Genomic DNA, 10,327 nt, shown 5'->3' with positions numbered 1-10,327 from the left:
CATTAAAAATCACTGGGAAGGTCTGGCTGGTGTGGCTCAGTGGTTGAGCTATGAACCAGGAGGTCACTGATTCGATTCCCGGTCAGGGCACATGCCTGGGCTTCGGGCTCCATCCAAAATTATTAAATATAAATAAATATATATTTAAAAATCACTGGGAAGGCTGCCGTTTTGGAGTCAGGAGGCATAGACCAACCCAGACACTTATCTTGCCTATCTCTCTCTCTCTTCTTTAAATAATGACTGAAAAAGATAAATCAGGGCTGGCCCTGAGACCTTGGCAAATTAGTTAAGTTTTCCAAACTGTTTCCTCAGCTATAGAATCAAGACGCACACAGCTAGCCTGCTCCCCACCCCCCGCCCCCAGGGCGTGGAGGATCAAATGACTGGAGCCACGAGAGTGACACAATGTGTAGGAAGTCTCTGAGGCCCACATGCCACCTACACCGCCGGCATCCTTCCTCCTGGTCAAGCGCACGGGGACCAGCTGTGCATCCTTTCCCAGGCCCGTGGGAGGTCCGACAGCCAGGACGGAGGGCCAGGTGGGGACCCTCACGAGCTGGGAGGGGCCCCTGTGCGGCTCCCTGATGCCCTGGCTCTTGCCAGGCATGAGTTCCAACAGGAGCTCCGGTGGCCACCAGCCATTTTCGAGGGGGCAGGGGGAGCGCCGGGCCCTCCTCCAGGCTCCGCACACCTCGGGGCGAGGAGCCCACAGAGGAGCCAGCCCATAGCTTCCTTCGTGAGGAAGGAGCACAGGCCGAGGAGCCGGGCAGCAGGGGACGCGGCCAGAGCCACTCGGCTGCCAGCGCCTCGGAGCCTGACATTTGGAAAGAGCTGGCCTGGGGGAGCCAAGCGCTCGGGACAGGGCTCCTTCCGGCTCCGGCTCCGGCTCCGGGAGTGTCCAGAGGGGAGCCGGAGGAGGAGGAGAATGACTCAGCTAAAAGGAAGAGAAATGTATTTTCAAAGAGCGCCAGGATGGAAGGCACGGAGGCACGAAGTCAGGCCCCAGGATGGGGTCCAAATGCCTTCTCAGCGGAAGTGGGGCGAGTCTGCAAACAGCCAGAGCGCTCGCTGGGGCTCCCAGACCAAGAATAGCACATGGTGGGCTGGGGCAGGGCCCTGTGCACGCTGCTCCCTTAGGCTCTGCATATGGGGTGCGCGCTGACGCAGGAGGTGGGTAGAAACCCCTCCCAGTCGGGCTCACATTCGCCCAGCAGGGCCAGGCTGGGAGCAGGCCACCGGGCTCCCCTGCTCCTTCCACCCCAGAGGTGCTGGGGGGCCAGAGGGAAGGGAGGCCGGAGGAGGCTCCCCTCCCCGGAGTTGGCACAACTCGTCCCCTCGGGCAGCCACGGTCCGGTGACCCCGACTGTAAAAGCATCATTTTGAAATCTTCAGTGGAGAACAAGCATGAGGAGGAGGAGGAATAGGAGCATGGAGAGAAGCCACCTCATGGCAGCTCTGCCCGCCCCTCCCCGGTCACCTACCAAGCTTTGGGGTCACGCCGGGGTCCCACCTCCTCCCTGACATGCACTGCGTGGAGAGTCCCCTTTCTAGAAAAGGGGGCGATGGGAGGAAGAGGTCAGCTCAGCATGGCCCACGAACTGTGACCTCTCTCCGGGGCATGTCAGCCCTGCTGGCCTGTGTACAAATCTCCCAGCGTTTGCCCAGGGTTGTGAGGAACAAGTGAGGGAATGAATGTAACGGGGATTGGCCAACTAGAAGGCTCCCCCTGGAGGTCCAGGGAATGATGGCTCCCAGGTGAAATCTTGCCTGTGTGTTTTGTTTGACTCAGATGTTGACGTTTTTTAAAAAGCCAGTATGTACAAGCTGCCAAAACCAGCTTCTCTTCAAGAATGAAAACATCTACCAGCCCTGAGCCCACATCCCCATTCGCCACAGTCCCCACCACTCCCTATTGCCTTCCACCCAACCAGCCACTCACATACTTGGCCAGAGTGGTCCCTGTTGGGCCTCCTGCCTTCTCTCATGGATGCATCTAGGTCACCCAGGGCCCTTCCATTGCTAAGGGGGATATAGAGAACATTCAGAAAAACCTCAAGAGTTTCAGGGAATTAAAAGATAAGAGAGAAAAATGAAAAAGTCAGTGGAACAACTGGGAGATCAATGTGAGAAAATCCCGCGGGAAGAGCTGGATGACGGAAGAGAAAAGAGGCAAATGAGGACCGGTCCAGGAGATTTAACATCTGACCAGCAGGCGTTCCAGCACAAGGCAACGGAGAAAATAGGGTGGGGGCGCGGGGTGGGGGGGGGCCTAAGGAGCTGGAACTGAAGAATGAGAGTTTTTAGCCTGAAAAAGCCTGAACCCAGGACAGTGAGGGAAACACCCCCAACAAGACGCATTCTTGTGAAATTTCGAAACGCCTAGGGAACAAGAGGAAAATCCCAAACGCTTCCAAAGAGGGGGAAAAGTCACAGAAAAGAACCAACAATCGCTTTGGCCTTGAACTTCTCCCAGCCATGGTGGGAGCGGGAGAGAGCGGTGCCTGGTGCTCCCGGGGAAGGGGCTCTCCACCGGGCAGGCCGTCCACTCACGGGGAAAGCCCAGACGTTCCCTTTCTTTTAAATCCTCCCCCCAGGACAGTTTCCCATTGACCTATTAGAGAAAGCGGAAGGGAAGGGGAGGGAGAGAGAGAGGAACATCGATGTGAGAGGGACACATCGACTGGTTGCCTCCCACACCTGCCCTGACTGGGGCCAGGGATGGAGCCTGCAACTGAGGTACTTGCCCTTGACCGGATTCGAACTCGGACCCTTCAGTCCACGGGCTGATGCTCTATCCACTGAGCCAAACCGGCTAGGGCCAGATAGTTCCTAAACATGCAAGGTCTCAAAAAATTTCCTTCCCAAATATCCTTTCGCAGGAAGTTCCTGAGCGCAGTGCTCCACCAGAATGAGGGAGTAGCTGAGAACAAAGACATGACCCGGTCCAAGAGGCAGAGACCCAGCCAGGAGAGAGGCAGGGGCTTTCCGGGATGGCGGCAGCGGCGTCAGGGTGACAGCTGAGCAGGCAGCCCACAGGGAGCAGGGGACAGAGAAGACGACAGGGGGTCACTTCGTGTCAGAGGACCAGCGTGGGGGTCCGGGAGTGATGCTCCGTGATAGGAAACCAAATAAACCAAAAGTGAGCAGGGACTTGAATGGGCATTTCATTCACACAAGGCGTGCAGCCCGGCCGGCGGGCTCAGTGGTTGAGCGCCAACCTGTGAACCAGGAGGTCAGGGTTCATTTCCCAGTCAGGGCACATGCCCAGGCTGCAGGCTCGATCCCCAGTGTGGGGTGTGCAGATCAATGAGTCCCTCTCATCATGAATGTTTGTATCTCTCTCTCCTTCAACCTTCCTCTCTGAAATCAATAAAAATATATTTTAAAAAATAAGATGTGCAAATAGCCAATGAGCACATGGAAAAGGCCTCGTCCTCGTTAGTCACCAGGAAAGTGCGCTAAGAGCACAGTGATATCCACTCTCCGCCCGCAGAGTGGACCAGATGGAGAACGAGAGGCCATCCCACGTGCAGACGAGGCAGTGACCCAACTGGACCCTTAGTACGTTGCCAGCGGGGACACAACCGCCACCCACCGCTGCTTTAAGACACGTTTTGGCCGTTTCTTAATAAAGTGAAGACGTTAACCCATCCTATGGCCCAGAAAACCTACTCCCTGGAATATGTCCAGAGAAATGAGCACATACAGACTCAGAAATACCAGTGCAAGCGGATGCGGAGCAGCTTCACGCCCCGTAGCCCCAAACCGGAACCAGCCCAGATGCCCATCCCGTCGGGATGGATGACCAAAGTGGGATATTTCCACCCCCAGACTAGGGCTCTGCATTAAAAAGGACTGAACAACTCATGACCACGTGGCTACATCTTAAAAACATGATGAGCTGCACCAAAAGGTTGTTGGTTCGATTCCCGGTTGGGGCACATACCTGGGGCTCCATCCCCAGTAGGGAGGGTGCAGGAGGCAGTCCATTGATGTTTCTCTCTTTCCTTCTCCCTTCCTCTCCCTCTAAAAATCAATAAAAACATATTTTTTTAAAAAACAAACATGATGAGGGTTAGAAGCCAGAAAAACAAAATACATGTGGTGTGAGTCCATTTACACAAGATTGAAAAATAGGAAAGACTAAACTAGAATGCAAAGCAGTGGTGATCTCGGTGGGGGGAGGGGAGCGGCAGGAAGAGGCAGGCGTTAACCGACAGGGACCCCAGGGAGGCCTCCAGGTGACAGGTCCTGGTGTCACAGGTATACCATAGGCAAACGTCATGAACCTGGGCGCTCAAGACAGCTGCGTTTCGCTACCTGTAATGTCTTCCTCAATAAAGTACTGAACGCATCGAAAACCAAACAAGCCCCCAAAGATGCCTTGTGAATCCCATGGAACGTAAGAAGTCATATTAGAAAAGAAGACGTAATCCTGGGGCACCCCACATACTACGGACTTAGCTCGGCTGTAACGATAACTCCACGGGTGTAATAATGGATCAATACACTACGTAGGCGTTCAACCAGAGATCTGTACTGGCAGGAGGAGCAGGAGGGCGGGGCTGATGTAGTGGGGCGTTGGGGGAATGAGCACAGAGAGCAAACCCTACCATTCTGTAGGAAGCCAACAGATAACGTCCGAATCGAATAAAGAAGAAAAACGCAGAGAGGGGTGCGATTCCGTCACCTGGAGGCAAATCCTAAGAGAAGCAGCTTCAGGAAAGCAAGTGTGTGTCTCTGGGGAGTAGGAGTCGGTGACAAAATGGTGTGGGGCAGCTTTCGGTTCTGTCAGCATTAGATTTGGCAGAAAGGAAACAGAAAGTCCAAATAAAATCCCTGCATGAAGACAGAAAAGTATCTCCATTTCAGGCGAGAGTCTGGAGACAGGCAACTCAGGGTTGCTCCATGAAGTTCTCCAAGCCTTGGGCTCCTTTTTCTCGCTGCTGTACCATATTCGGCCTCCAGTTCCACGGTTCCCTTAAGGTGCCATGTGGCTGCTCCAGCTCCAGCCATCAAACCCACATTCCAACCAGTAGGGACAGAAATGGAAAAGGCTGCAGACCAGCTGTCCTTTCAGGATGTCTCCCCAAAGCTACACCACCTCTGCTTTCATCTCATTGGCCCAAACTGAGTCCCATGGGGACCCCTAGCTGCAAGGGAAGCGGGAAGAAACCATTGCTATTCTGGAGAGCCATGTGAGGACAGCCTCTGACAAAACCAAAAGAAACAGCGCGAGCAGCCAACAGACAAAGCGAAGGGCAGCTCTGCCCTGGGGATTAGCCCTGCCGGCCGCACTGGCCTTGGGCGCACGCCTGGGAGAAAACACCACCTCGGGCCTCCCTCCACAGCTGGGAACCAAAAGTGGGGCCGCGGAAGGAAGACTGAGAAGCGGATGGTTTGGACGGGTGTATCGGGCGGCGCACACAGGACAATAACCCATCCAGGGCCAGTGACCCCATGACAACAGCCTTGCAGGCAGCCCCGAGCTCGGAGATCTTCCCTGCACATCCACGTCGAGGCCAGTTTGTGAACGGAGAGCGTTGCCCAGTGCCCCAGAAAGGTGGAAATCGCGATCCCTCTCTTACAGACAATACAACAGGCTCCCAGAGGTGAGGTAACTCCCCCAGGTCACAACCCAGGGGCGGGGGCCAAGCCCATCTCTCTCCTCCACGGGACAGGCATTCCTCCAAGGAATCCGGGCGGCCACCCACAGCCTTTGGATTCTCTGCAGGGCCGCAGCGGGCCTGTCACTAAGCCACAAGAAGCAATGAGTCATCGGAAGACAAGATAAACAACAGGGAGGCCCGCTGGGAGGCGCCTTCTGCAGGCCGAGAGTACACAGTGAGCGGGCAGGAGCCCCTCGGCAAACACCAGCGCAGCAGTTTGCAGACAAAGAGAAAGTGCTGCTCCGCTGGAAATGGGCGGCGAGCTCAGCTGCAGAGCTATTTCCATCCTGAAAGGGCTTTTGTCAAGCCCGGACCAGGAGCCCGGCAGAAAGGATTCCAAACTTTTCCCTCCCGGTCCCTCCAAAGCCAGAGGGAAAGCCTTCTAAGCTGCCATGATAATATTTATTTGCCGCCTCCCATCTGAACATCGCAAAATGCCTCCGCAATATTTCTGGATAAAACTGCAGACACTCCCCAGTGCTGTGGGGGCTGTCCTCTCCTCTCCCTGTACCCCAGTTTTCAGGGGAGACGCAGATGGCTCTCGGGGCGATGGAGGAGATCTGGCAGAGGGCAGAGGGCGCGTCCTGCCCCCAGAACCCGTCCTCGCCAGGTCTGTCTGGATGCAGTGAGCTCATGGGGACCGGCCAGAGCCCAGACAGCCCGACGGGAGAGTGGCAGGCGGATCAGGGAGAGCCAGGCAGACAGAAATGAGTGAAGGGCAGGGCAGGGCAGGACGTGTGGAGGCCGGCAAGAGAGGCCAGCCCAGGGCTCAGGGACAGGGCCCTGCGCCCGCAAAGACTCGGTCAAGGTGGGACCCCGCCCCCAGAAAGAATCCGCCCTCAGGCAAGGGGTTCAGGTAGAGCTCGTCAAGGCTTGGTCAAGACAGCAAGACTGGAGACGGCCTCTGGGCTCCAGGTCAGAGCAGGTGACGTAATGCTGACTCAGCCAGAGGCCTCAGAGGAACTCTCCTACGCCCGGACCCTCCCCGGCCGGCATGGAACGTGGAACGGATGCCTCCGTCTGCCGTTGAGGCGGCTTTGAATGTCTGGGGACCGGGTGCCTTGGAGGCAAATTGGGAAGCAGCATGTGCAAGGGGTAGGCCGCTTGCTTCATGCCCCCCGCATCCCCGGCTTACAAGGTCCTTCTCCAAATCGCTAAAGGTGACCTTCACACCAGCCCTGAGACCCTGTGGCAACACCACAGACAAAAGCCTGGTCACCGGTGACCCTGTCCAGGACATTTCCAGCCTGAACGGCCTCCCTAATATGAGTTTCCCCTCTGACCCAATTCAAAGCTTCTGTTGTTATTTTAAAATGACTTACTCTCACTCCACCCAGCACCCAGCACAATGTTGTTCAGTCAGAAGAGCTCAATAAATATCTTTGTTTTTTACTTGACTTGAAAAGAATCTGGTTAAGGAGATTAAAAAAGAGCTATTTGGAAAAAAATGAAAATATACGAATAAGCACAAAATTATGCCATCCAAATACAAGTCATAAATCCCAAGGGAGCAATGAAAAAATAAGTGAACCAGAGAGAGGGAGCGTTCGCCTGGGAAGGCTACTTGGAGGAGGTGAGTGTTGAACCAGTTACAAGGAGAAATAAGAGTTTGGGCTTATATATTAGACTTACTTTGGTTTCAAGCAACAGCAATCTAGAAAAAGGAAGAAAGGAAGGAAGGAGAAAAAATATAGGGCACTGTATTGGCTCAGACAATGGGATGCAGGCATGGCTGGATCCAGGGCCTCAAATGATATCATCAGGAATCTGTCTCCCTCCATTCTGCTTTCCGCTGTGATAGCTCCATTCCTAGACAGGCTCCCTCCAGGCTGGCTTCCTGGACTTAGATCCTAAAGCTTTGCAATTCCACCAGGAAGACCATGCTTCTCTTTTTCTAGTGTATTTTTTTTTTGGGGGGGGGGGGTTGGTTGTAAAAAAACAAAAACTGTTGTAAAGAAATTCTGGAGGGGTTAATTTGTTATTGCAGCTTAACCTGGCCTGTCCTGACTGATACATGTTTCCTTGGTCTATCTTGGGACAAAAGCTTACCGTCACCACCACCATCACCACCACCCACGCACCCACCCGCAGCCAGCAAGGTCTGGTGCTCTGATCGGCTGGGCTGAGTCACAGGCTCACCCCTGGAACCAGGGAGCTGAGGCCAGTTCCCCCACCCACAATCTTAAGATATCCCCAGAGGAAAATCAAGACGTTCCCACCAAAGAGAACAAAGGGAACGGACACTCACAGCAAACAGCGGAGCGCAGCAGGCACTGGGCAGAGGGCGGCGCAGGCTGGGCGCTTCACCCCCAGCGCCCCGGCTCCCGGGGCCACTTTCCATCTCCAGCTCTTACACCCAGGTACCAGGCTCCCAGCCGCCCCATGGGAGATTCCCCAAATGAAAACGGGGGCTCCCAAAGAGAGCTTGGGGCTCCCTCCGTGCTGCCCCCACCTGCTCTGGCCCAGACTCCAGGCGGTGACACCCCCCGCCCTGCCAGAGGCCTGGGTGTCCAGCCGTGACCTGGAGGCCCAGTGCGCACACCGGGCCCCAGGGCCAGCAGCCCCGCCAGCGCCCCCAGCAGTCCCACCAGCGCCCCCAGCAGCCGCAGATGCTCAGGGGCACCCCAGCAGGCCGGGCCCTGGGGAGCTGCGGGCAGCACGTGTCAGGGTCAGCGCTGCCATTCCCGGACATATTTTTAACTCCTGGACGAAAGAATTCAATCCGGCTTGTCCGCCGCTCCCCACGGACCTGGGAATCCAGCCGGAGTCCCAACGTCACACTTCCTGCAGCAGCCGGGGGTCAGGAGTTCATGCAGAGCCGCTGCCCTGGGAGCGGGTCCGACAAGCCCACATCCTCCCGCCGCTGTGGGAAGGGAGAGACCAATGAGGCGAATGGAGCGGCTGGAGGGGGACATGAAGCAGAAAAGCTCCCGGGTCCCAGGCTCAGACTCTCGCTTACCCTGCCTCAGTTTACCCACTGGAGAAATGGGGCTGCAAGGGATCGGTTCGGGGCAGCGAGCCTGTCTTTGCTAGAGGAGGAGTTCCCCACCCAGACTCCGCAGGGTCCGGCCGCAGCCTGGCAGCAAGCCAACCCTTTCTGGAGGGAACCTTCTAGACGTCCCACCTTCGGACAGCGGTGGGGCCGAGCTTGGACCTTCAGTTCTCTGTCTACACTGCGCCCTGACTGAAGAGAACACATGGGGGACTGAGCCACCAGCAGGAGGCTCCTGGGTCCCCTAGGCCCCTCGGGTGTCCGGGGGCTGCAGAAGCAGGACAGCCGCACGGTCCCCAGAACCCTGGGAGCACAGAGGTAAATGCCCCTCCCCACCCCCTCGCGGACTCACCACCTACTGGCCGCTCCTGTGGCTGTAAGTGTCGCTATAAAGGCAACAAAAACAGAGCGACGGGAGGTGGCCACGTTTGGGGAAGGGGGTGAAGAGAACAAAATACATAACCAGTCGGAACAGGCAAGAGAGGTGGCTCCTGGCTGTTAGTCTAGAACTCAAAAGTTATGCACTGCGAGCCCAGCCAGCCTGGCTCAATGGTTGAGCACCGACCTATGAACCAGGAGTCCCGGTTCGATTCCCAGTCAGGGCACATGTCCGGGTCGTGGGCTGGATCCCAGGTGTGGGGCGTGCAGGAGGCAGCCGATCAGTGATTCCCTCTCATCACTGATGTTTCTCTCCCTCTCCCGTCCTCTCTGAAATCAATAAAAATGTATTTTTTTAAAAGAAAATATTGCAAAGCTCCCCTTTAAAAAAAAAAAGCTATTCATTGTGGGGAGGGGGGACAAAAACAGTAGAAAATTAAAAGGGGAAAAAAAACTGGCTACAGCGCCTACTCATGAGGCTGGGGAGCAGACAGCTGAATACAAAACACAGCCCACTGGGCGAGACGGATGGAAGGCCTGTGTGGAAGGAGCTGCAGGAGAACACATCACACCAAACCCGCTCGGGAGGGTCAGGGCCAGTCCTGGCAATTGTGTGAGGCCGTTTCGGTTGCCAGTGGCCGCGGCCCAATCCAAACTGGCTCAAGCCAACCACAGGGGGTTTTTGGCTCCCTCATCTAACAAGGTCAGGGCTCCAGCTTCAGGCACAGTTGGATCCAGGCTCAGTCAGTACCAGGAGGCATCAGCCACCTCCTCTCACCTCTTGGCCCTGCCTCCCCTGTGCCAGCTTCATTGCGAGGTGCCACCTGGCACCCCTGGAGGCTGCGGGTCTACAGTCTCCTTACTGGCACTCACAGAGGGAAAGGACCGCTGGCTGAGCCAGTTTGTGTCAAATCCGGCGGCCAGGGAGGAGAGCTGACTGGGTGCTCTCAGGCCAGGGTCTCAGGTACGTCTGAAAGTGGGGACAGGCCTAGGCCGGAGGTGTTTAAAGCGGGGAGAGGGGACTAATCGGGGTACATTGCCGTTGCCCGGCGGTGGAGCCTGGGGGAGTCCGTGTCGCACGGTGAACCTGTTTCCTCATCTGTCCATGGGGTGACAACACTTACAGGAGATCAAACCAGAGAACGCATGTGAAGTGCCTAGGACAGAGCACTCAGACACCTATTTGAGCCATTTCTTTCTCCCTTTAGTTGCCCTTTCCCCTGTTTCCACCTTAGGAATGCCAGAGGCCCACTCCCACACGGCTCAGTGTCCGGGGAGGTGCTGA

Source organism: Myotis davidii, unplaced genomic scaffold, assembly GCF_000327345.1.
Source record: "Myotis davidii unplaced genomic scaffold, ASM32734v1 scaffold399, whole genome shotgun sequence".
NCBI lineage: Eukaryota > Metazoa > Chordata > Mammalia > Chiroptera > Vespertilionidae > Myotis > Myotis davidii.
Note: the sequence above shows the minus strand (reverse complement) of the source record.